Source organism: Marmota flaviventris, chromosome 7, assembly GCF_047511675.1.
Source record: "Marmota flaviventris isolate mMarFla1 chromosome 7, mMarFla1.hap1, whole genome shotgun sequence".
Lineage (NCBI taxonomy): Eukaryota > Metazoa > Chordata > Mammalia > Rodentia > Sciuridae > Marmota > Marmota flaviventris.
Genome location: NC_092504.1, coordinates 74,661,145 through 74,688,527, shown reverse-complemented (window position 1 = coordinate 74,688,527; position 27,383 = coordinate 74,661,145). Strand labels below are relative to the sequence as shown.

Here is a 27,383-nt window from a genome sequence, read left to right as displayed (position 1 = left end):
TTTCCTCCCATTATGGATTCAAAGATTGTTCTCATCATAGTGATGTGGGCTGACAATTAGAAAGTAATCTAGTGCAGCACAGTTTAAAACAGAATTGATTTAAATATATTAGCAAGGGTTTACAATTACATTTATATGGACTATCAACTTACATTGTTTCCCCCTCTACAGAAAGGCAGAATATGTCAAGATGTCTTCCAGTAATGACCAGGATTTTATCCCATTTTTACAAAGAAACAACAGTGACCTCCCTGAGATGACCTCCAGTGACCTGAAGACATTTCCTGAAGGGGCTGTGTTAAGTTTCCATAACATCTGCTATCAGGAAAAAGTGAACAGTTGAGAAAAAAATTACTATCAAATATCAAGTATGTATATGTACTTTTTTAAAGACCGCTTTAATGACCTATCACAGGCTTCACAGGCTTTGCCTAATACCAATAAGTTACTGTGAGCATTTGTGTTTCAGTCTTTGTGCTGGTGTATAGACACATGCTTTCATCCCTTTTGACTAAACTAGGAATAAAATGATTCCATTTAATGAATTAAAATTGACTTGTGAAATGCTGACAAGATTTTTTGTAGAAAGTAATGTGATTGACCACATGCAATTTGAATAGATGTTCAAACATACTGTGGGAATGTATATTTACCTTGCCCTTCACTTTATCCCTCCCACCCTTTTTTTTATTTGTTGGAGCATGGAGGAGTGTGGATTATAGACTTTACCCAGGGCTTTGTGCTCCCTGGGTCATCATTCTCCCCCTGAGCTACACTCCCAATTCCTCTTGCTTATCTTTTTTTTACCTGGTAGACTACTGACTCAATATACTAAGGGTCTCCTCTATTCAAGAGTTCACACTGAGTTTATGGCTTAGTGGTGTGCATCTCTACAAAGGAGGAGGCCTTTGTTTTGTGCTTTGTTAGGCTTATAAAATGTAGTAAGTCTTGAAGTTTTTATTTTTTTTTTTACTGTTACAAACATAGCAAACATTGGTTTTCATGCTTATTCACATTTCTGGTTTTTTATTCATGAGAAGGTCATATTTTTCTGGCTGCAGTGTTTCCAAACTTTCTCCTATCTGCTGGACTCAAATAGTCTCTGGTGTGTGAAGGGTCACTCTCATTATCTTATTTTTTGTTTGTTTGTGTTGGATAGCACTATCATTATTGAAAATGATGACAATATTTCAAGAAAATTCATGAGAATCTTGGTTTTTCTTTGGATTTTTGCTTTTCTGTTCATTGTTTAAGAAGAAAATAAGGCAAAAATTGATCATGAGAATTCCTTAATTTTCCCTACTTTCTTAGAATTTTATTTTGCTTAGTTTTTATCCATATCTAGCATTTGAGCTTTCTCTTACCAATGCTAAAATTATAAAAAAAAAAGGGGGGGGCTGAGTATATAGCTCAATGTTAGAGTGCTTGCCTTGCATGAATGAGGCACTGGGATCAATTCTCAGCACTAAATATAAATCAGTAAAGAATAAAGGTCCATTGACAACTAAAAAATATTATGAAAAAAATTCTCCATTCCAGCAGATGTGTGGATGTCCTATAATTGTGAGGAAAATTCTTCACCCTGTTTGAGAGATTGGTCTGGTTATCTATTTTGAAATAATTTGAGATGTAAAGCTGCATGTGCATAACCCTTTCACCAGATTTCTTAACTGTCCACACTGCACTGTTTGCTCCCATCACTGTGTCTCATTTGTGTCCATAGTTACTACTGGTTTTGGGTAATGACTTGAGAGCACACTATCCACATGATACACCTTTATCACTACTAAAAAGAAGTAGTTCTTTTAGTACTACTTTCTAGAAAGATGATTCCTGTCCTGTATAATCACTGAATTGTTTTCTGGAACCAACCAAGAAATGATGTATCCTCAGAGTGAAGGCAGGAGAGGTCCTGAGGATCACTCTTCACTGTGTTCCTCACATAAGTGACTAACCACCACATCGTGTCTCTGCAGTCTTGTCCAACCTGGTACTTTCTAGTCCCATCCCACTCCAGGTGATGTTAAAACTGAACACCTGGTTATGTTGCTGTCCATCAAACTTCACCATCAGATCACCATTTTCCTCTTTGGACTTGATTAATATGAATGGTGATACTCTGATATTACTCCAGAATCTTGTTCTTCATTAAACTTGAGTTTCATTCCACTGTGGTGATGCCTGTGTGGATCAGCAACCACTATGATAGTTGATAAAGGGTGAGTTTCTATTTTCATTGTCTCATAATTTGCATTCCAGTAATAGAAAAATCTTCATTCATCATTTGTCCTTTCAGTTACTGTATAGACTAATAGATTGTATTTTTTTTTTAATTTCCTTTACTGGGGACTGAACTAAGAGTTACTATACCAATAAGCTACTTCCCCAGTCCTTTTATATTTTGATTTGAGACAGTATCTTGCTAAGTTTTCCAGGCTGGCTTCGAACTTGTAATCCTCCTGCATCTGCATAAGGAGTCTTTAGATTACAGGAGTGCATCACAGTGTCTAGTATGGATTTGTACTCTATACAATAACACTTAATTGTAATGCTTAATTAGTATTATTTATCTTCATACTCCTATTGCTGCTGATTTAGTCAGTAGGAAATTTTTCAAGACAGGTTCCTTTTTTATTTTTTAACTCATCCCACCACTCTTAATTCTTTGGCATAGCAAGAAGTTCCAAATTTATTGTATACTTGCCTTCCCAGTCCTGGAATCCTCCAGTGTTTATTTTTGTGAAGAATGGTATTGAGAAAACACCATCTGGGTGATTTGAATACTCATTGCTATTCGTGTGTCATTGCTCTGTGCGTTCTAAATGGACAGACATAGGGAATATATGTATGCAGGTACCTACACACATTGAATATGTGTATTGCATTTGGTAGTATAGCCATTTGGACAATATTAATTCTGCCTATCCAAGAATATGGGATGTCTTTCTATTTTGTAAGTTCTTCAGTTTCTTTATTCAACATTCTGTAGTTATCATTGTAGAGGTCTTTCCCCTCCTTGGTTAATTTAATTCCAAGTACTTTATTTTATTTTTGAGGTTATTGTAAATGAAATAGTTATCCAAAAAGGATCATGGTTTAAAGAATAATTGAAAGGAATTTAGTGGGACCTGATCCATCTTTCTTATAAATATTGACTAATAATAACATCCTTTGTAGACTAGACTTCTGTTAACCATTAAGTTTAGTTTCTTTGATTTGGTGCTTGATTTCTGTCTGCAATTTTTTCAGTCTTCCTTGAGTGTATCATTGCAGAGTCTAAGGAAATAGTACTGCATCTAAAGTAGAACAATAAATCATCATGCTTTTGTGTTTACAGTGGAATCATGAAACCTGGTCTCAATGCTATTCTGGCACACCAAAGTCGAGGGAAATCTTTGTGATTATAATAGAAAATATGTCTCAACCACTTCTGTGTAGTTGTTGTGTGATTTTTAAAGATGAATTTTTAAAGCTTTACTAGGGCATAACTAAATAATTGATATGGTGATGTTGGCCATATTAGAAGTGAATGGAGAGGGGAGAAAGGGAATAATGATAAAAGTGGGAAGATGGAGCTGAAGGAATAATTGAAGACAAGAATTTTTTTTTTTTTTTTTTTTTTTTTTTTTTGGTAAAGAAGCACATTGCCTGAGCTGGATCCACCAAATTCAGACAGCTAGAAGCTCATTTGTGAAGACTGTGCTGGATCAGCCAACATGGCTTTGCTTATATACTTTTGGGTTTTCTTGTAACAACGACAACAGTAACAACAAAAAAGATGATGAGAATTTAAACATACACATGCACATATAAATAATTTTAGTTAAACCTCAGATTTCTGGAGTAGTAAATTTTCTAACTTTAGCAGAATATGAGAGATATGGCCTATAATGGAGGAGAGAAATCTGTAACATACATGTCCTTTTATAGGTTGCTAAATATCTTAGCTGCAAGGAAAGATGCATCTGGATTATCTGGAGATGTTTTGATCAATGGAGAACCTCAATCTGATAATTTCAAATGTAATTTGGGTTATGTGGTTCACGCAAGAATTTGTAGATTTGCCTTTTTTGTTTCATCTGTATGAGAATACTCTTTACTTACAGCTTATTGTGCTTCTAGTTGTTTATGTGACATGCTCACATAACCAATATTCATTCCACCAGCTTTCATAATCTTCCATCTCAGAGTTAAATGGAAAAGCAATGCGGACTTGGAAAATGACCCTGTTGGACAATGGTATCAATTCTGGCTTGTGTATAATTTACAAAAGGGTTCACAGTTATCCTTTTTACCCTTCTAGCATTTTTTCCTTCCCCTAGAAGATGTGTTTGCAAGTCCTTGTACAAAGCAACCTGGCTATATCTGGTTCTAGTGGGCATGATTACCTGGGCTCAAACCCGGCATGCAGATTGAGAATGAAAATGACTTCCTTGGACTCTGCAGCTATCTTTATGTGGGTCACTGCAATTGGTATAGTTGAAATTTTACTATTAGCTTGAACTTTACCTTGGTTATGTTATTTTTATAGATAATGGATTAAGTTACATATACTGAAATATAACTGAGGAGATTAAAATGAGACAAAAGAAGACACATGTACAGGGAAAATTACACTCAACTTAGAAGATTAGTGAAACAAAGTCCCAGAGAGGAGTCAGTCCAGCCTGGAGCAGATTTATGATTAAGCATTTAAAATCATTACAGAGTAAAGAAACAAGTATGAAATAGGGAAAACTGAATGGAAATCAAATGATATTAAATATTATCACTAACAAATTTTAGGTATGATAATCATATTGTGGTTATGTTTTATATACATATAGAACTATGTACTATGATGTCTAGAATTTTCTTCAAATTATAGATGAGACAACACTGATCATGAGTTTATAATTACTGAAATTGAATTTTGAAGATGTGGAGTTTATTATATTATTCTGTCTATTTTTGAATATGTTTGGCAATTTCCTAATGGAAAGTGAAAATAAAACATTTTTTGGTAAAAGGAAAATGTTGATTTCTAACTTCAAAAAATAACAAAAAAAAAAATTGTGTTTAGGATGATACCGTGATGGGCACCCTGACAGTGAGAGAAAACTTACAGTTCTCAGTGGCTCCTCGGCTTCCAACAGCTATGACAAATCATGAAAAAAATGATAGGATCAACAAAGTCATTGAAGATTTAAACCTGGATAAAGTAGCAGATTCCAAGGTAGTGTGAAAAAACCTGATAGTATCATAACCATGAAAGATGACCTCCTGTGTAGATGCTGTGACCTAAATGTGTGTTCCCCAAAATGTGTGGGGTCAAAAGTGGCTGCTTTCTGTAATGATGAGAACAATGACTACTTACACACTATGAAGGTGGAAATTAAGTGGAAAAATACTCTTAATAATGGTTGTATCCTAGGAATGGAGTGTGGTCTGGTGTGGGGAGTGTTCCTCACAGGACCCTTTCCACCCTCATTGTTAAGTCATGGCTCATTTGATGTCTTTGAACTAACCCTTCTTCTTCCTGTTTCTCTTCCTGCTATTAACTGCTGTTTTTCTCTTCCTCCTGGGGCCTTTGTTCCATGACTTTTTTGAGGTATATTTCTGGAATCGATAAATGACAAGAATCCAAGGATTATTGCTTTGTATGTTTAACTTTCCTATAATTTGTCTTTCAAAATTGTATTTTGTCAAAGATGCTGGCCATTAGGGTTGTTAATGTTTGTCTGATTGCTAGAGAACTGTGCTTCCCTCTAATGATTAGATAGAATTGACTAATAAAAAGCTGACAAGAGTTTTGTGAGATAATCATGAGGGGAAATGAATTTGGATTTGCCCTGGCAACACTTGTTTCTTGTTTTTTTTTTTTTTTTTTTTTTTTGTTGTTGTTGTTTTGTTTTTTTACTAGAGGAAATAACTACTCCTAGTGTAAGCAAGCAACTTTTTCTGACTCTCCAAGGCTGGGAATGTGGTTATAAGAGTCCTGGTATGGTTGTAGCTCTATATAAAATCAGGTGTTTGACCTGTTTTCTTGACATTTTGTATGCATCTGTGGTCTTTACTGTCAGTAGTGCCTAACATCTTTCAGAAGACAAGGAAGTGACAGGGTTGGGTAGACAGTATTGGGGTGTGCCTGAGAGAAAAATGGTGAGGATCTGAGGGTTCATGGGCTGAGCTCAAGGGCTCTGTGCAGGATTGGAACTCTTCTCTGGCAATACCTGCTGTCATGCCTGCTTCTTGTCTCTCTTGTGTTGGTTAAGAAATCCTAAACAGGTGAATTCCACTGTTTACTCCCATCACTGTGTCTCTTTCTTGGGGGGGGGCGGTACTGGGAATTGAACTCAGGGGCACTTAACCATTGAGCCACATCCCTAGCCTTATGTTGTATTTTATTAGAGACAGAGTCTCACTGAATTGCTTTGTGCATCACTAAATTGCTGAAACTTGCTTTGAACTTGACATCCTCCAGCCTCCACCTCCCAAGCCACTGGGATAACAGGTGCATGCCACTGTGCCTGGCCCTACTGTGTCTCCTTTTTCATCCATTTTTACTAGTGAATTTTGGGAATCATTTGAGAGCAGACTGTTCACATGATCATTTTCTATCCCTAGCTCTTTCAGCCTTACTTTCTAGAAAGATGGACCCTCTCCTGTATAATCACTCATTTGTTGTCTGGCAGCAGCTGAGGAGACAGGTATCCTCAGAATGAAGGCAGGAGTGGTTCTGAGGGCTGCCCATCACTGTGCTCCTCACCACATCATGTTTCTTCAGGTTCATCCAGACTGGTACCTTCTAATTCCATCCCACTCCAGGTGATGTTAAAATTGATCACCTGGTCATGCATCTGTCTGCCAGATTTCACCACAGTGTCACCATTTTCCTCTTTACACTTCATTACTATTGTGAAGGGTGGTGCTCTGACATTAATACAGAATCTTGCACCTTATTATAGTCCAACTCACCAGCTTCAGCTCCCATTCATGACTCCTGTCTAGATCAGAAATTATGATAGTTACCAAAGGGTGACTTATTTCCATTATCTCATAAGTTGCATGAAACTAAGAGGAAAAAGCTTCAGTTTACCATTTCCTCTTTAATTTATTCTATTGACAATAGTCAAGGATTCCTCTTTCAATAACACTTAGTGGTAATGTAGTATTATTGTTATTTATCTTGATACTTCTCTTGGTCTGAACTTAGTCAGTGGGAGAACATTCAATTTGAGTTCCCTTCCTCCTTCACTGTTTTGACTTATTCTTTCATTCTTTGAGTATTTTCTTGTTATAGCTAGAAGTTCCATACACTTTTGAGGTTGAGGCATATACCTGTAATCCTAGTTATTCAGGACACCAAAACAGGAGAATCACAATTCAAGTCCACACTGGACAATTTAGAAAGACCCTGTATCAAAGTAAAATTTTAAAAAGGCTGAATCTGTAGCTCAATTATAGAGTGCTGGTTTATCATGGATGAGTCCCTAGGTTTAATCCTCTTACAGAAAAAAAAAAAAATCCAAACTGTGCACTGACCCTAGGCCAGAATCAGCTGATGTTCATTTTGTGGAATTGTGGAGAATGGTATTTATAAACCATCATCTGAGTGTTTAGAATGCTCATTGCTATTCATGTGTCATTAGAATTAAACCACCTCAGTGGACATGCCTAGAGAATATACATATGCATGAACATGCATACACACACACACACACACACACAAACATATATATATATATATATATATATATATATATATATATATATATATATATATATATATATATATGTTTGTGTGTGTGTGTGTGTGTGTGTGTATATATATATATATATATATATATATATATATATATATATATATATATAACTTTGTTTAAAAAAAATAAAACTGAATCCCTTATGCAAGTGCATGAGGTTGTGGTTCTGTCCAGGAGGGGTAAGTGGAGTGGTGGATGGCAGATGGTTCCTCAGCACCCTTCCATCTATACTCTTCTATAACTATTGTGTAGATTAAAATCTATTACTTCTAATTAATGCACCAATTCCAATCTAGCACTGTAGATTCTTCACACATTTTCCATGTTTAAAAAATGTATTTTTTAAAAAGTCTATTTAAAAACAGTGAAAAAATGCCTCTTCATAGTCTTAATGTAATTACTGATTTGTTCAGTTCTTTTATTTTCTCATATAAGCTTCTTCACTGCCTACAACTTTTCCTCTCTACTCTCTTACTGCTTCCCATCCTGTATTCCCAGATTCTGGTGTCTGTTGCCCTACTCCTAGGACATCCATCGTATTCCTATTAAGAAAGGAAGGGGAAGGGCAAGTCTAATATAAATGACTGACACACTATGTGAGTATAACATCACAGGTAGGAATGTAACTAAGTTCTGTTCAGTCAGAATATACCAATTTTCAGTAAGTAATTTCCTGCTTCTTTTTTAAAAAAATAATTAAGAGATGTTAATGAGAATCTGATGCAATTTCATGAAATTTCCTTAACTGTATTTGACATAGATCCTAATTCAATAGAACTTTGTTTAAAATTGAATAATTACTCATTTTTGCTTTTGGGTTTCAGTGGAATCATGAAACCTGGTCTCAACGCCATTATGGTACCCAAAGGTCAAAACAAGTCTTTGTGAGTATAACAGAAATTATAAGTCAGCTTTCTTTTTGTAGTTTCAATGTGCTTTTAGAAATAACTTTTATCAGTCTTACTAATACAGCATCATAAAGTGGTTGAGGTACACCTGTCGAACCTATTATGAGCTAATGAGGAAGAATAAGAAGGGAATAATATTAAATGTGGGGAGATGGAACATAGGAATAATTGAAGACACATTTAGATAAAAGAGCACATTTCCTGGGTTGGATCCACCAATGTCAGATGGACAGGAAGGTCCTTTGGGAGGTCAATGCAGGATAAGCAAAATTTGCCTTGCTTTTATATTTCTATGCTTTCTTATAGCACAAATGAAAAGGAAGGTGAGGATTTGAATGTAAACACACATACACATACACACAGACACACACACAGAAGCACACAAACACACATGTACTAAGTTTTAGTTAAGTCATATATCTCTTGATTAGTTAATTTTATAGCTTGAACAGAATTTGAACTAACAGTAGCTGAGAGAGGTTGCCTGTATTGAAGGGGAAAAAAAAACCTCACCATTTTTGTCTTTTTGTAGGTTGTTAAACATTTTAGCTGCAAGGAAAGACCCAAGTGGATTATCTGGAGATGTTTTGATCAATGGAGAACCTCGACCTGCCAATTTCAAATATCATTCAGGTTATGTGGTTCAAGTAAGTATTAGTTGGTTTACTTTTAGTTTTCATGTGTTTCTATATAGGCAAATGCCTTGGTTTGCAGTTTATTTTGCTTCCAGTTGATTATGTGACATACTCATAGAATCAACTTTTCTTACATCTGCTTCTCATAATTTCCTATTAGAAAAGGGTGGAGTTAAATGGAAAGGCAGAGAGGACCTGGAATATGACCTCTGTAGGACATGGATATCAATTCTACTTGTATCATTTTCAGAAGGGTCTGCTGATATCTGTTTTTGCCCTCCTGCCTCTTTTCCTTCCTGAGAACATACTTGAATGTGTCTGCCAGTAGTCATATCATACTTCCTTGTGCTCCACTTGGATGTTCAGATGGGTGTTGAAATTCCTCCCTGGGCTCTGCAGCTGTCTGTGTATGGAGTCTCTGTAGTTAGCAGAGTTGAAAACACAGCATTAACTACAGCATTTCCTTGGGTTTGTTATTTTCATCTATTGAGTTACATATACTAGAGGGATAGTCTAAGAAAAGACTCAGTATGACTCATTAAAATTGTATTTCCCTTCAGAATAATGTCCTGATGAACACCCTGACAGAGAAAATTTGCAGTTCTCAGCACCTCTTCGGCTTCCAACAACTATGACAAATCATGAAAAAATGAGAGGATCAACAAGGTCATTGAGGATTATATCTAAGTGAAGTAGCTGATTCCAAGGTAATGTGAAAAAAACTGGTAGAATTGTAGCCAGGAAAGCAGACCTCCCTGTGTGGACAGTGTGACCTTAATCAGAAGTTTCTTATGACATGTGTGGCTGTTTTCCATAATGATAAGAAAAATGACTACATAGCTATTGTGAAGGTGGAAATGAAGCTGGAGAAACAATCTTAAAGATGGTGGAATTCCTGGAGTGGAGTGTTGTCTCATTGCTGTAGTCAGGGCTCATTTGATGTCTTTGCACTAACTTTTCTTCTTCCTGTTTTTCTCTTCCTGACTTTCACTGCTCTTTTCCTTCTGTTCTTCTTGGGACCTTTGTTTCATGGCTTTTTTGAGGCATATTTCTGGAATTGATAAAGGACAAGTTCCAGGTATTATTTCTTTGTATATATGACTTGTCTGTAATTTGACTTCCAGAATTATATTTGATCACAGTAGGACTGACTTCTAATTTGCATTGCTACTAATTTTTTCTATAGCTTATCTTTGGCAGTTCTTTTTGTTATCCTCTCCTCATTCCCATTTTTTTTCTGCCAATATGTATTTCTAGACTCACCTACCAGACTCTTAGGTTTGAGAAGTATGTTTATGGGCAAGAGTAATAGAATGGACTAAGTAACTCAACCTTTTTTGGGTTATGCAGGTTCATGGAGAGAATGATTGAACTTTACAGTTTACTGCTCCACATGGAGTGTTTGCTGAGCAGATATTTGGAGCTGTTTGTGATAATGAGATTTTTATAATGTAGTGTCTCTGAATGAAGTCCCTGATCTTCACTCCTAAAAAAATGAAGAATGTGGGTGGAGCATCCTATTGACTGCTACTTCCTATTATACTTGCTGATAGGCTTTATGTGAAGTGTTTTATTTGGAAAAATAGTCCTGTGATGCTACTTATTTTTGATTACTGAGTATTGATTTTCTTGTCTTTGGCTCTCTTTATTTATTTGATCCTGTCATTCCAGTTTGGTACTTTTTTTTTTTTTTTATACTCTGTTCTTTACCATTAAGCACTCATTGTCCTTAGTTACTTGCTTGGATTTCTGGGGAACATATGTAAAGGCTGTTTTTGATTTCTTATAATTAACATAATCTAATAGAATCAAATAATTTTCTATAGTTTTAGTTTTTATGATATTTTGAACATAACAGAAATCTAGAGAAGATGGTCTGATTACTATAATGATGTGATTTGGGGGTAATTAATATATTAGCTATATATTATATGTACGCTGTATTATTTATATATTATACATTATGTTTAGTATGTATCATTATTATGTTAATTATATGGAAGTTAATATAATTACTAGTACTGTTCACCTTGATTTCTCAATTGTTAACATCTCCCATAATTATTACAACTCTGTCTTACGGAACCATTATATACAAATTTGTATGATATTTCACCCCAAAATACTTATATGCATTGGGAAAAAAGGACATTTGCCTACCTACCACAAAGCCATTACCAACTAACAAAATGAAGAGTAACATTGTATCCTCATATCATCAACTATGTCAAACAGTATTCATCCACATTTCCCAAATTGTCTTCAGATGTCTTTTTAAAGCTCAGTTATTCAAAGTTCCCAATCAAGGGTTGTGAGTTGCATTTGATTATTTCTCAGTGGAGTCTCTTCATTTGAGAGTTGTTCCCTACTGCCTTTCTCCCCAGAACTATTCTAGTCCTCTTAGCACACGCAATGATATTGACTGGTTGAAAAGTTTGAACCAGGTACCTACGGACTATTCCACCTCCTGCTTTTATCTGAAATGATTAATTGGGAATTCTGTATTGAGTTAGGGTGTAGATGGTATCAATTTAGGAAATATTATGGGAATTAAAAAGTGCTTATGTGGTATAGCAGAACGTGAGCTCTCCTGGCTTCAAGTGTACTCTTTTCTTGTAAGTCCACTCAGGAACTTTTGTCAGAAGCAATGAAGTGTGTGTGGGGGGGGAGAAGGGGGGTTGTTGTTAGAAGACTAATAGAATACTCAAGGTGTTTTCCTTTTTCATCTCCTAGCTTTATGTCCTGTTTTAGACTGTGGTTTCACTGTGTCAGGTCCATATCTTTTAGTTTTGTTACTCACTGTCTTTAAACCTTTGACTTGGTGAGGAATATACAGAATGTTAAAAGTATGAGCTTCATATCAGGTCCAGCCACTTGGATCCTCTGCCATTAGCCTCCAGGTACTTATCTCTTCAAATAGAGACCTCCTTCTCCTTTCAGGTGTCCATTTATTTCTTGTTCAGAATAATGAGGGTAATAGAGAAAGAGTATCTTGTAGGACTGAAGTTAATCCACCAAATGAAGTTAATTCACTATGGTGGTGACCATAGTGGTTCTTGTTGAATGTAATAATCTGTGTTTTAGGTTTTATCTAGAAGAGAGAAAAAAATGACCAGTATAGCAATGGAGCAGATTACTGATCCTCCCATCTTGTTCTTGGATCGACCAACAACTGGTTTACATATAAGCACAGCAAATACTGTCCTTTTGCTCCTGAAATGGTAAATACTGTAGGAACATTGTTCTTTTATTTATTTACAATTGGATAACTTCTGTGTACCAGGGGTTCAGGGTGCCAGGGTTTCAGAAGTGAAGAGCAGAATTCTTTCCTTTCTTCTTAAAGAGAAATAGTCAAGGAACAAAGAAGTGTTATTAAGAAAAATGAATGAACAACTTGGGGAAGAATGGCCATGAAGGGAGTGAGAAATTGTTTTAAAAAAACAGGATAGTCATGGAGGACCACAAGTATGTGATGAGAGACCTGTTACAGAGTGAGTCCTGCTCTTTCTGTCAGCAGAGAGTTTTGGTTGGAAGGAGCAGCCAGTGGCCCTGAGGCACAGCATGCTTGATGCTTGATGTGTGTGGAGCATCAGAAAAGCCAGAGGGACAGAACCCAGTGCAGGTTGGCTGCTAGACTCTTATAACAAGACCACAGGCTATGGGATGAGTAACAGATACTACTTTTCTTCCAGCTCTAAAAGCTGGAATTTGAGATCAAGGTGTCTACAAGTTGTTTCTTCTTGGATCCTTCAATAGACACAGTCAGATGAGTCGCCACTTAATGACCTTCTTTAATCTTAGTGACTTCTTTAAAGACTCTCCAGAGGTAGCCACATTCTGAGGTGCTGGGTGTTAGGACTTTAACATATCAGTTTTGGAGAGGCCACAATTCAGCCAATTAGAAATGATGTAAAGTAAAGTTGGGCTTGGGACAGATTACATAGACCTCATTGGCCCCTGTGAGACATATTTTGTGCTGCTAAGGTCCAGGGACATTTTGAGAGTGTAAGCATTGACTGCACAATGAGGCCAAGGTGAATGAAGGACACCAAGAAATAGCTGCAGAAGTAGGCCCTGTCCTACTAGGATGCTGGTGGTCAGGTGGTAAGAAAAGCATGGGTTCTGGGTCTTTTTTGAAGGTGGAACCAACTGGATCAGCTTAGGAAATGGACTTGGCCTGTTATGAATCCTAAGTGGGGGCCTGGAAAAGTAGAACAATGGGAAAAAAGTCATTCATTTCTATCAAGAAAGGAGACTGGCAGGAATGTAATAGGAGAAATTTTTAAGATTAATTTTTGAACATCTTCTTTAAAATTATAAAAAATTATTTCAAACTGACAGGAAAGTTCCAAGAAAAGTTTAAAGAAAAAAAAAAATTCCCAGTTCCCTCACTTGGATTCCCTAACTTCTATTTTACTGCATTTTCTCGCCTCTTCCTCCATCTATGTTCCACCTGTGTTAAGTTTTTTTCTGACCTCATGCTCCATCTCTGGTAAATTCTCCCCAGTGTAAATTCCAAGAGGCAAGGGCATTCCAATACACCAGCCTTCAGGTAAGGAAGTTGACAGTGGTGACTTCACAACCATCCAGTGCTTTGACTCTACTCACATGTCATCAGCTTCCCCTGTAGTGTCTGTTTCCTGCAGTGCCTTGGGATTCTTCACTGAAACATGTCTTTTCTGGCTTTCCTGTTTTGGTTTGTTTGATAATCTGTGTGAGTTCCACAGTCCTTTCCTGTCCGTCATGCCCTTGCAAGTCTTGGTGGATTTCATGGGGTGACCCTCTACCGGATCCATCCCTATGTTCCATGAGCAGATTCCAGTCTCATAGGTGGTGTGAACTTCCCTCATTTTATTATGTTGGGGTCTGCTGGGCTTCTCTGCTGGGAAAGTACTTTTCTTCTTTAGAGTAGATTAGTATTTTTTTTCCGGGAAGATAATTGCCTATTATACCAAGATTGTGTTCCTCCTCAAGTCTCACCCACCAATTTTAGCGTAAGCTAATAACTCCTGTTCTTGTGGTAGTTGCCTAACAAGTAATTGTTGACATTTTATCTAAGGAAGAGTTTTTCCCCTGTTCATTTTCTGTGTGATGCAATGGGTTGGAATCTGCTTTTCTTCACTGTTTTAATGATTAAATTGATCCTGATTTGACTAGGGGATGGCTTTTCAATGGTCTGTGTGTTCTTTTGACCTCTCCCTGATCATTGTTCCATCATTTCTTTACTTTGTAGTCACTGTGATGTTTCATTTTTATGTTGCACTTTTCCTGAGTTCGCTATTTGTGGATGGATGTAGTTTGTTCTGGTTTAATTAATATTAAGAAACCAAAATGTGGTTGCTATTGTGCTCACTGCTATTGGAGTGGCATTGCTTTTAGATCTTCAGTAGGCGTACCTAGGCCTACTGTATGTGTTTATATAAAATATGGAAATATATTCTATTTTATTTGGAAACATTGGCCCTGCATGAATTTTATATGTGTGTATACAGGTGTGTGTGTGTGTGTGTGTGTGTGTGTGTGTGTGTGTGTATGTGTGTAGTGGGGTTTTTATTGTGTGTGGCAGGGTTCCTATCCATGGCCTCATATTTGCTAAGCACTTACTCTACACCTGAGCAATATTTTCAGTCCTACTTCTCTCTCTCTCTCTCTCTCTCTCTCTCTCTCTCTCTCTCTCTCTCTCTCTGTCTCTCTCTCTCTCTGTGTATATATATATTATAAAAACATGTAAACATACTTCTGTAATTATTACTGTTTATGAGTATATATTTAGATACCCATGAGTTCATATTATTATTTTTATTTCCAGTCCAATACCTCTGTGTCATTTTTAGTTCTTTCCCTTTCAGCCTTTGCAAGTCACTTCAGACCATGAGAGATGTGACTCCTTTTATTTCAGTATATTCACTTACTTGGTCTGTCTATGATTTAATTGTTTAATGCAACCAGTCTGCCACTTGCTCTGGGCTATATCTTTGTCTCCTACCTCTGGAAACCTCTCTACTTCATACTTTAAGGTGCCTGACACACCACCTTCATGGCTTCCCCTAGTACTTACCTTGCTTTCTCTGATGGCCATACACTCGTAAGAAAGTTTCTGATAGGAGAGAAAAAACAGGACTATGCAAAGATGGCTGTTTGTTTAAATATCTTATGCTCTAGATGTCAACTTACGTATAAATGAAGATGCCAGGTTATGGGCCTGGAGTTCGGGTACCTTTATAGAACATACCCAGGAATTTTTTTTTATTGTCTACAGCTCTGCTGACAGTGTTCATTAGACAATGATGAATTGATACAGAATATTGTAACTATGTCCTTTATGTTTTTTTACTGGGTAGCATTCAAGCATCCTGCCTCTTGCAGAGATCAAGCCCTGCTATGCACAGTCATCAATTGGGGTCTGATTAAAATGTAGATTCTGTTTCTTTAAGTCTGAGGTGGAGCCCAGGATTTTCCCTAGGGGGCTCTAAGAGGAGATACTGATACTAATGCCACTGCCCATCCAATCACACTTTGAGTAGCAGGGCTCTCATACAATTCTGCTTCCTGCTTCTAGTTGTCTACCAGCTCAATGATGTCTACTGAATACAGTTCCAGTTTCTGAGAGAAGGGCCAATCTTAGGCTTGTCATTCTCTTTGTGTAGTCTCTTTAGTTACCTTATTCATTTAATACCAAGTCACTGTCTCTCAGATATATATAAACACACCTCTTGCTTTGTAACACTGAGTTTCTTTGACCAGGAGTATCCTTTTCTTAGCTGAGTCCTGTTGGTCCATTTGATGTTCCACTTGTATCATCTTTAGCCTAGGTTGTTAGCCTCTACAGGGAACCCTTAGCTATATATATTCCACATTCAATTGAAATTTTTGGTCTTCTTGCCCAAATCGCTTTTGAGGCAGAGCACCCTTGGGCACTAAACTATACTAGGAACTAATCAAATTTGTAGATTGAAGTGGGTCTTCTAAAGTTTTGTTGTTGTTGTTGCTCTCAGGATTGAACCTCAGTGTGCTCTACCACTGATCCTGTGACCTTCTTACTTCTTATTTTGGGACAGAGGTACACCAAGTGGCTTAGGCTAACTTCAGACTTGAAATCTTCCTGCCTCAACCTCCTGCCTAGCTGAGATTATAGTCACATACCACCACACCTGGCTCATAAACATTTTAAATATCTACTTTGAACATTTTTACCTTTATTTTTTGCATCCATAGTAATAACTCATGTGAAATGGCCTTTTAACACTATTTCTACCACAAATTAAACCAGAGATAGAATCATAGCCTTACTTCTTCATAATTGTGACTTAGTGGGTATTCACTTAACTTTTAAGCTTTTCCTGTTAAAAGTTATGAAATTATAATATTGAAACTACCTTATTACAATAGTGTGAAAATTCAAATGAAGTAATTTCTAAAGCATTTAGCAATCTCATAGTACATACTTCAGAATGTTCATTGTTTTATCAAGGTAGAAAAAAGGAAAACTAATCCTAAAGCGATAGAAGACAAATCATCAATGAGAATTATTTGTATGACTATTGTCTTTTTTTTTAAAGAGAGAGAGAAGAGAAAGAGAGAATTTTTTAGTATTTATTTTTCAGTTTTTGGTGAACACAACATCTTTATTTTGTTTTTATATGGTGCTGAGGATCGAACCCAGAGCCCCACGCATGCCAGTCAAGCGTGTTACCTACTGCTTGAGCCACATCCCCAGCCCAGACTGTTGTCTTAATATTTACTCTATTACTACTTCTCAAACTTGATTATACTTGTAGGTTGCCTGGACAGCTTGTTAATAATATGGACTCCCTGTATCATCCTCAGAAATTCTAATTCAGTGTCTAGGAGTACTGTCCAGGCATCTGTATTTTTAATAAGCCTTATAGTAAATTCTAGACTGTCGATGTACCATCTTTTCAGAAGCCTAATGTTTTTATTTTTTATTTTTCTTGGTAAGAATCATCTTTTTTATTTATCTTGATTATGTATTTTAATTGCTGTTATGGTACTTATAAACACTGCAAAATTCTTCCAAGGAAAAAACTGACTATAAATGCTGCCAAGTTAAATCCTGTTTAGAACACAAAGAATATTAATAATGTATATGAACAATTCTTTCAAAACAAGCAAATAAAAAATTCCCTTAGTTGTTATTATTAAAGATACAAAGCCCATAATAATTACTACTTTTTCATAATAATTACTAAGGTGCGCAAAAATCTTGATTTTTTTGTGTGTGTGTACCTGGGTATGAACCCCAGGGTCTTACATATGCTAGGAAAGCACTTTTGATGAGCTATATCTCCAGCCCATCATGAATTTTTTTTGAGTTGCAGTGTTGTTGAAATAATAAAGAATGATAACATGTTTAATTTTTAAATTGCATATTAAAGTTAATTTCTAACAATTTAGTACTAATAAAAACATTAAATTAGGAATGAGGCTATGGTTCAGCAATAGCACACTTGCCTGGCATAAATGAGACACTGGGTTAAATCATCAGCACCATATATTAAAAAATAAATGTCTATCAACAACTAAAAAAAGAAACCCAAAAGATACATAAATAAAAGTATGGTGTCCAACTACAAGTAGAAAAATATAAAAAAAAAAAATATTGAATTTAGATTCCCCAGGTCATGTAGGTAACATAAGAATAGGTGATAAGACTATAAGAGAAAATGAAGTTGAACTTTGAACTCTTGTTTTAGTGGTAATAATAAACTGTTTTATTAGGAAGGGCAAGGTTCAGATGTGTAATGATTCATTATCTTCCCTCTTTTGAATTAGGATTTCTGAGCAGGGACCAACAATCATCTTTACCATTAATCACCCTCGGTATTCCATCTTCAAGCTCTTTGACAGCCTCACCTTATTGGCCTCAGGAAAACTATTGTACCAAGGTCCTGCACAGAAGGCTTTGGAATACTTTGCATCAGCAGGTTTGGTTGACTTTTTCATGCACTAGATCCTTCATTCTTGGAATTCTGGGAGAGAACAGAGGTATTGATGGGAGTGCTGTTTGATCTTTGTATAAATTTACCTCAGGTTCTACCACTCTAAAACATCCTTGATCACTTTGTTGCCAAACATTTTTTTTTTTCATATGGCAGCATATGTGTGTGAGAGTGTTTTTACTGGTCCTGTGGCTGTACTGCTTCCCAGTGATTGTGTGGGTTAGCTCTTCATTCCTATAACACATATCTGAGAAAAACTAATTACAAAAAGTATGATGGTTTTTGGCTTCAAGTTTTAGATGTTTCAGTCCAAAGTCTACTGGCTTCATTACTTTGGGCCTGAGGTGAGGCAGAAAAATGGTGTAAGGGTGTGGTGGAGGGAAGGGGGGGAGGGAATGAGGGAGGGAGGGGGAGCGAGGGGGAGGGAGGAAGGAAAAGAGGGAGGGAAGGATAGGGAGAGAGAGAGAGAAGAAAAAGAAGAAGGGGAGAAAGAGGAGGGAGAGAATGAGAAGGAAAGGTGGGAAGGGGAGAGGAAAGGAGAGGAAATGGGTTAGGGACAAAATAAATCCTTCTAGGGCATGAACCCAGTGACCTATTTTTTTCAAATTAGGTCTCACTTCTAAGTAATCTATTCTAATTATTATTCCATGAAATGAATTAGTTTCCTGAGGAAGTTAGAGCCCTCATAATCAAATAATTTCTTAAAAGCTCCATCTCTGTATATTGGAGACCAAGTCTTAAATTCTTTAGTATTTAAGTATTTAAAGTGTATACTTTATATCCAAACCATAATATTCTGCCCCAACCCCTAAAGGCTCATGTCCATCTCATAATGAAAAATGCATTCAGTCTTACAATTTCCTCTAGTCTTTAACAATTCCAACATTTCTCAAAACTCTAAATCCAAAGTATTCTGTGAGACACATGGTAACACCTTAGCTATGGGCCCATATATATACTAATAGGTAAGTTACATGTTTCTAATATACAATGGAACAGAGTAGACATTTCCATTCCAAAAGGGAATAAACAGCCTCCAAAAAAGCCTTGTTCATTGCATATATCCTTCTTCGGCAGACATTCCATGGTTCATGGCATCTCTTAGTCCTGGCAACTCCATTACTGATTTAGCTTCCTCTCACAGAGTCTCACATCACACTCTCAGGGGCTGCCTGCAGAGACTGCAACCTTGACACAGATTGCTATCTCCCAGGCCTTCCTTTGAAATCTGGGTAAAAATTTTCATGAACCCCCTACTTCAGAATTCTGCATTATTTAAAACTGGCACAACACAGATGACACCAAGGCCCACTGCCTATAGGAACAGTAGCTGGGTCTGCTGGAGCAATAGCTGTAGCAGCTACTGAGTGCTTGGACAGTGAAATGAGTCCTGGCAGGACAAGTTTCTAGGTCGCCCTGTGCCTGCAATGTAACCCAGGACTCTCTTCTCAAAGCAGAGTCTTTCAAACTAGTTATAATTTTTACACCTTTAAACATCTTTCCTTTTTTCTCCATGAAGCATTGGTTTCTCTTTAAAGGCTCCGATTTCTTCAGCAACCACACATTCCTTACTTGCAGTTTTACAAGTGTTTTTCTGGCCAAACAGAAAATTTTTAAATGTTTCTTTTCTGCTTCTTGTTGCCATTTCTCACTAAAAATATGGCTAAAAGCTACCAGCAATAACTATGCCACAGTCCCAATGATTTGTTGCCTTGAAATTTCCTCCAGTAGATTAATTAGTTCATCATCTTTAAATTTAGCCTCAGAGAGTGTGGAGACATGAACAAAATGGAAACAACTTCCTTGTCAGAATATACCACTTCCAGTTCCCAAAACAGTCCTCATTACAATCTGAAATCTCATGAACACAATCTTTACTGTCCACATTCCTGTTGAAATTCTGGTCTCCTGAGATCACACCATAATTGTCCATTAACCTCTGCTTACAACATTCCAAAGCTTCTTTATCTTGTATCTCCACATTTTTCCAAATTCCTCCCACAAATCATTTTAAAAGGCTTCTGAAGCACATGGTCAGGTATAGTCACAGAAATGACCCCAGTTCTTGTTAATCAACTCTTCATTGTTGTGATCAATAATTGAGAATAGTAACTTAGAGGAGGAAAAATTTATTTTGGCTCATGGTTTTGGAGGTTTCACTCCAATACAGCTATATGCATTGCTTTTGGCCTTATGTGAGAACTAAGCTTCATTTCTTTGGGCGTTTGGTGAGAAACATCATGGCAGAAAGATGTAGTGGTAGAAACTGTTCAACTCTTGCCAGCGAGGAGGGAGGGAGGGAGAGATGGAGGGAGAGAGAGAGAGACAGAGAGTCAGAGACAGAGAGAGAGAGAGAGAGAGAGAGAGAGAGAGAGAGAGAGAGGGAGGGAGGGAGGGAGGGGAGAGGAGATCAGGAGCATGATAAATTCTTCCAGGGCATACTTCCAGTGACTTAATTCCTCCCACCACACAGTAGTCCATTCAAGTTATTAATTTATGAGATTGCTATATTGTGTACCATGCCTTAAACACATGTGTTGTGGTTTAGATATGAGGTTTTCCACAATAGGTCATGTGTGAGATGGCATAAGAATGTTCAGACGTGAATTGATCAGACTATGAGAGGTATAACCTGATCAATGGATTAATCCACTGGTATATATTAACTGGATCATAACTACAGGCAAATAGGGAGTGTCTAGAGGAAGTAGGTCACTGAGGACATACATTTTGGGCTTATATTTTGTTGCTGGTGAGTGAACCTCTCTCCTTAATTCCTAATTATCATGTCCTGAGCTGCTTTCCTACTCCATGCCCCTCTACCATGATGTTCTATCTCCCCTGGGCCCACCACTACGGAGTTGACTGATGGTAGACTGAACCTCTGAAATCATGAGCCAAAATAAACTTTTCCTCCTCTATGTTTTTATTTTCAGGTCTTTTGGTCACAGTTTATTAAAACAACATGAATCTTTGGGGAAATTCATATCCAAACTGTAACAGTGATCTTTCCCTGAAAGTTCAAAATTTAACTACTTGGATTTATATCCAGTTATTCTGTCAGTTAAATATTTATGGAATGGCCCAAAATTATTATTTTGAGACCTATAACATATTGCTTTTTTAGTTTTTACCATGACATGTAATCTTGGTCTGCCTTCACAAGAGCTCGTGGAGATGCTACTTAACTTTCTAGAAACATTAGACTCAAGATTTAGGACTTAAGTGGGTGTGAGTAATCTATTAGTCAATGGAATGGCTAATCCCAAATCTGATTAGACCAATATTTCAGGGATGTCTGATTCTTTGAATTTTTTATTAAATTATGTGATTTTTTTTAACAGCTCATACAATCTGCTTCAGAGATATTTGGGTATCATCATAGATGCTTCTCTATGACCCCAAACAGTTGTCTTTTTAAATTTGTTTTTCTTTAATATCTCTCCTTTAAAAATAATCAAGCATGAGGGATGGGGATGTGGCTCAAGGGGTAGCGTGCTCGACTGGCATGCGTGCGGCCTGGGTTCGATCCTCAGCACCACATACAAAGATGTTGTGTCTGCCAAAAACTAAAAAAAAAAAAAAAAAAAAAAAAAAAAAAAAAATTAAAAAATTCTCTCTCTCTCTCTTTCTCTCTCTCTCTCTCTCTCTCTCTCTCTCTCTCTCTCTCTCCCCCCTCGCACTCTCTATTTAAAGAAAAAAAATATCTCTTACTATCTCTCTCCTCTCTCTCTCACTCTCTCTTTAAAAAAAAATTAAAAAAATTACTCAAGCATGTATGGGTCTGGGGAGTCCAGAGGAGACAGGAATCAGACCACAGGCAAAGTTTAGATTATTTATGCTACTAGAAGTGGAAGAAAGAGTTCAGGTGTACTGTACTGGTCATTTTCTTCCCAGAATGCTACCCTGAAGGATTTGTTCCTCTTTGGAATTATGACAGATTGACAGATGATAAATTTGAAATATGAATTTAATAGGTGGAAAAGCTATCTTGTTGTCATTAGTACTGCCATTCCAGTATTTCCTGGATCAACTCAGAGAATACAATGCATCGATCGGGGCCTTCAAAACTTCCTTCCTGGACTTAGCCTTAGTCTTATGAAGGAGTATTGATAAACTCCAGGAAATTTAGAAAGCTTATTGAATTTTACTACTTATTGTAGATAATAACTAATGTAATATGTTCTAAAGAGTCCAGATTTGGTTGGATATGTATGTATGTATGTATGTATGTATGTATGAAAATGAGGGAGAAGATGATAATTCTGCCTTCCCTAGTCTCACCTGTCTCACACTGTGTGAGTCCTCTTTACTTTCAAAGACCATTGGGTTGAGTTGTTGGAGTGCCTTCTTTTGCAGGTTATCCCTGTGAGCTGTACAACAGCCCTGCAGTCTTCTTTCTGGAGATCATTAATGGAGAATTTTCTGCTATGGTATTAAACAGAGAGGAAGAAGGGCGTGAAGGTACATCAGTCTCAGATTCACAGTTTTTGCCTAATCAATTTGGCTGAGGTTTTGTGATATGGAAAGATATTCTAACAGAGCTTTGTGAATTTGCATTTATGTTGTGTTCTGATACCATTCAGCAGATAGGCTTTGTTACCTGTGAGTGCTATGGATTTTTGTTTGTTTTATTTATGAGTGAGCATTTATATGCTACTTTTGATTTTATGGAGAGGTTTCCATTAAAAATAAATATGCTCATTGTTATAGTACTTATAAATGAGAAACAGTTTTTTATGCATTAATATGTAGAATAAAAGGACCAGATTTTTATATTAACATTATAACTCTGTATGAAGATATTTATTTTAATAGTTAGGTTCCAAGTTGGGAGGAAAAGGTCAGTGAGTTTGCTGTTATCTGTAATTACAATCATAGTAGTACCCAGCTCATTCACCTGTGTATTCCTAATGTGAAATGTGGCAATAAAGCTAGTAATTTTTATATTCAAGCTCTAAAATCAAATTGTTATTGAAGAAAGGAGTCATTGAAAAATGGATTAAATAACTTGTTGTCTGATAGTAGTGTTTTTGTTCTTTATTCATTTTTATTTGAAAGTCAGGGAGACTGAAGAGCTCTCCAAGGGGAAAATACCAGTCATAGAAACATTAGTTGAGTTTTACCTCAACTCCTCCATCCACAGAGAAACGAAAGCTGAGTTAGACCACTCTAAGGTGGTCAGAAGAAGAGGAGCTCAGCCTTCAAGGAGACCACCTATATCACTCCTTCTATCATCAGCTCAGATGGATTGTCTGGCGTTTTCTCAAGAACTTGCTGAGTGATCCTGAAGAAAACATATTTCAGGTGACCTGAGACTCTTTTAATTATGCTGTGAAATACCCGTGTAGAATTAACATGGTTTTGATATGATCTACTTCAGGAATTGGTTTATTCTCTTCCATTCACTTATTATCCTTGCTTCATTTGGTATGTAATCATGGCCAATAGAACAACAACAAAAAAAAATCACAAGTTTTACTTATGGGAAAGTTTCTTAGTGATTCTTGGATTACCTCACCCAGAATTTTTGTTGATTTAGACAAATTATAATGGGTAATATTGAGTAGAAAAACATTTTCCTCAAAAAAAATAAAGACAATGTGTCTCAGATATGTATGGGTATTGCATAGCTGTCCACTTTCATTTGCAGAATCATTCACAAGATCATGTGTTGCATTTTGGGAATTCAGAAAGCAGTACACAAAATGAGTAAAAATAAACATTTCTGTTCTCACGCAATTCATTTGTTATGAGGGTAGAGACATGATAATTGATATATCAGATTGCAGAAAGGTCTATACAGAAAATTTAAGCACTGATGGAGGGAGAAGAGGGATGGGAGACAAAAGACAGTAGGGGCAAGAGGGTTGTTTTGCCCTTGAAATGAGGCAGTGAGAGAACTTGATGTTACTGAATACAGTTGAGGGTTGTCTAGGCTGACCATTGTCTGGGCTGCCCACTGTCTGGTGGAGGATCCTGTACGCAAAGTGCTGTTCCTTATAATTCACCTTTCTTATTGAGAGATTTTAAACTTTAGAAAGCACTAGATACCTCAAAGGGTTTGCATTTTATGCACAGATAGTAACCAGACTTAAGAAGGCTATTCACTGTCAGGTTATCTCTCTTAACTAGGATGATATAATGTAATTTTCTTCTTTGGCTAGCTCTGTGGTCATTGTTGATTATCACTTATGAAGGTTTTTCTGTTTTTAACCCCTGTGTCATACAAAGCTTTTCTAACTTCCAGTTCATTTTCTGTCATTTGTAAGGAAATCAGTTTAGCTGATTGTTTGGGGTTGAACACCAAGCCTGGAGACACTAGGCCTCTGTCTGTATCTTAAGGAGGCCTAGGACCAAATGCACATTATCAGTCATTGAGTTTCAGTTGAGTACTGAAAGATGGTCTTTGTTGGCTCTAATGAAGTACTACTGACTATTTAACATTAACCATCATAATTTTCATATTTAATTATTGCCTGCATCTGTATTTGAGTCAGATTGTCAATTTCTGCAAATGTTTGTTGTGCTTTTGATCTGTCATTTTTCTCAGACCATGGACAATTTTATGTCCTACCAATCAAGGGTAAAGTTTTACTGTTTCAGAGCAAATTTGATGTCATTTGGAAGCATGTCAGATGACTTAGATCTATCAACCTGCATTAAATATTTTTGAACAATGTGATGTAATCCATTCATTATTTCATATGATTTATGTATTATGTTTCTTACTTGCTTCTCAAAGTAGTAGTTCTGGACAGAGTATGATTAGGACATAGCTACTTGCAAATACACCAGGATTATGCATTTGGTCCTAGGTGTCCTTAAGATGCAAACAGAAGCCCAGTGCCTCCAGGCTTGGTGTTCAGCCTTTTGGTCTCATCAGTGAACTCAGTTCTGCAAAAGAAAGTCCAGTAATATTCAGAGAATAGTAGTCTGTAGAATAAGGGGAGAACTCTTAGAGATCCCTGAGCTTAGTGGGACAAATCTCAACAGTTTTCTAAATGCTGGAATGTTTGTGTAGAGAGAGGCAAACTCTTTTGTGGGAAGCGCCAAATAGTTAATATTTTAGGCTTTTCAGGTCCATATAGTCCTTGTCTTAGGTAGTTACCTCTCACATTAGAGTGAAAGCAGCCTTAGGTCATACATAAAAAATGAACCTGGCTATGTTCTCCTAAAACTTTGATTCATGGATCGTGAATTTCATATAAATCTTACATCAAAAGACATAGTATTTTTATGTTTTAACTTTATAAAACTGTTATTAGTTTGTGGGCAGAAGAAAAAACAGTAGCTGGCCTCATTTGACCTGTGGAGCATAGTTTAATGATCCTTGTGGTTTAGGATTCTTAAACTGGAGTGTTCTTTTTGCCTAAGTTTTGAAGATAGATTTGTTAAAATATTAAGACAGATTTGTTTTATGGCTTCCTTCTTATAAGACCCTATCTGTTACCTGATAGCTATGTTTTGATTTAAACTAGTTATTTACACGATTCAGACTTGACCTCTAGCCACCAGTTGTATTTGGAAGTTCTTAGAATAAATGAATTATCTATATAAAATTATTTAGAGTTTATAAATTGTGCTAATGTTTTCCTGATTAAATCAATTTGGAAGACATTGTTATCAATCTGTCTGAAAATCATTGTTTCTATTAACATATTGAACATCTATATATATATATATATATATATATATATATATATATATATATATATATATATATATATATATATATATATATATATTTAGTTAAAGCTATAGACATCCCTCAGAGCACATCCTTGATAAATGTTGCTTCAACATATTTGAGCAAAGACTGAGTAACATTTTGGAAGAACTCCTTTTTCATCTTTGTGTTTAAAACAAACCAGACGCACAAAGCTCATATATATGGCCATTATCACTACTAATGCTTAGTTTTCTTTTTTTTAATGTAAGACAGAATAATATGTGTAACCTCATAAAAGTATGCATGATATTGTCATGCAATTCTTTGTTTTGTTAAATGTTTGAAAGCTGACTGATAATTGTAGAATTTTGAAAACTATAGGAAACATCCTAGTACTTATTGGTAGTATAAGATGTTAAGTTGGAATGAAAATAAACTAAGAATATGGAGTGTTGAAACTGAAAGATTGAATATTCTTAAAAGTTATACTGTATGAAAGTAAAGACTCTTGTTTATCTGTTTATATTGCACATTGGTAGAACCATCAGCATTTATTTGGAAGTCTTTCCAGATTAGGGTCCCCACAAACTATTCATTACAGATCATGCTTCATTTTTTTTAAACTTTATTTTCCTTTATGCCATAAATGTTCTTCACAGATTATTTCACATTTTAATACTGTTATAGTATTGAGTTTCATTTGTTCCCAAATGACTTCCCCAGATCCCTGCATGTCTGTTAACTTTAGTAGCATTTGTGGGTTCAGTACTTGAATTGAACTGGACCCTTAACTGACAGTGCCTGGTGGACACTGAGAGTAATTTTAGCTTGTCCAGTAGTCTACTTGTTGTCCTGCCAATTCCCTGAAGAAAAGATACCTTAATTTGCCATCTAATTTAGATAGCATTTTCATAACATATACTGCTTTATATTCTCCTAGGGACTCTGGCCACACCATTAAAGTGTTTATTGAAATGGAGAGATGTGATTATATATCCATGTGTCATATAATAAAAAATGACATGAAAAATCTTAACTCTAATTGAAATTCTTACCTTTTTTATGTTCATTTTTCTTTTTGAAAAGATAACTGTGGCAGTCATTCTGGGAGTGGTCATAGGTGCATTTTTCCTGGCACTAAAACATGATTGTACTGACGTCTACCATAGGTAGGTCAATTTGGATCTTGATTTTGATAAAATGCCATTACTTTTTTTTCAAGCTTATAGACATCCATTCAAGAATTTGGATTTATGATAAGTATGGTGCAAAACTCAGGAAAGAGTCAATATTCTTTTTTACACATGTATGTATATGTGGTAAATTATATGCAAGCTGAAGTTTACCCTTTCAGCCATTTTTATATGTATATTTCAGTGGCATCACATGCATTTATACTGAGCATCCATCACTGCTATCCACCTCCAGACCTTTCTTTCATATTCTGAAATGCAGTCTTCATA

General features: G+C 36.3%; 1 long non-coding RNA gene and 1 pseudogene across 1 annotated transcript; both read left to right on the top strand.

The window, feature by feature from the left end:
• The first annotated feature begins 190 nt into the window (after positions 1 to 190).
• Positions 191 to 27,093, top strand: LOC139706365 (broad substrate specificity ATP-binding cassette transporter ABCG2-like; annotated as a pseudogene).
• LOC139706522 (uncharacterized) lies at positions 8,564 to 9,909 on the top strand. Its single transcript, XR_011708142.1, has 3 exons — positions 8,564 to 8,629; positions 9,186 to 9,300; positions 9,849 to 9,909. It is a non-coding gene; the product is annotated as an uncharacterized lncRNA (long non-coding RNA).
• Positions 27,094 to 27,383: the final 290 nt, after the last annotated feature.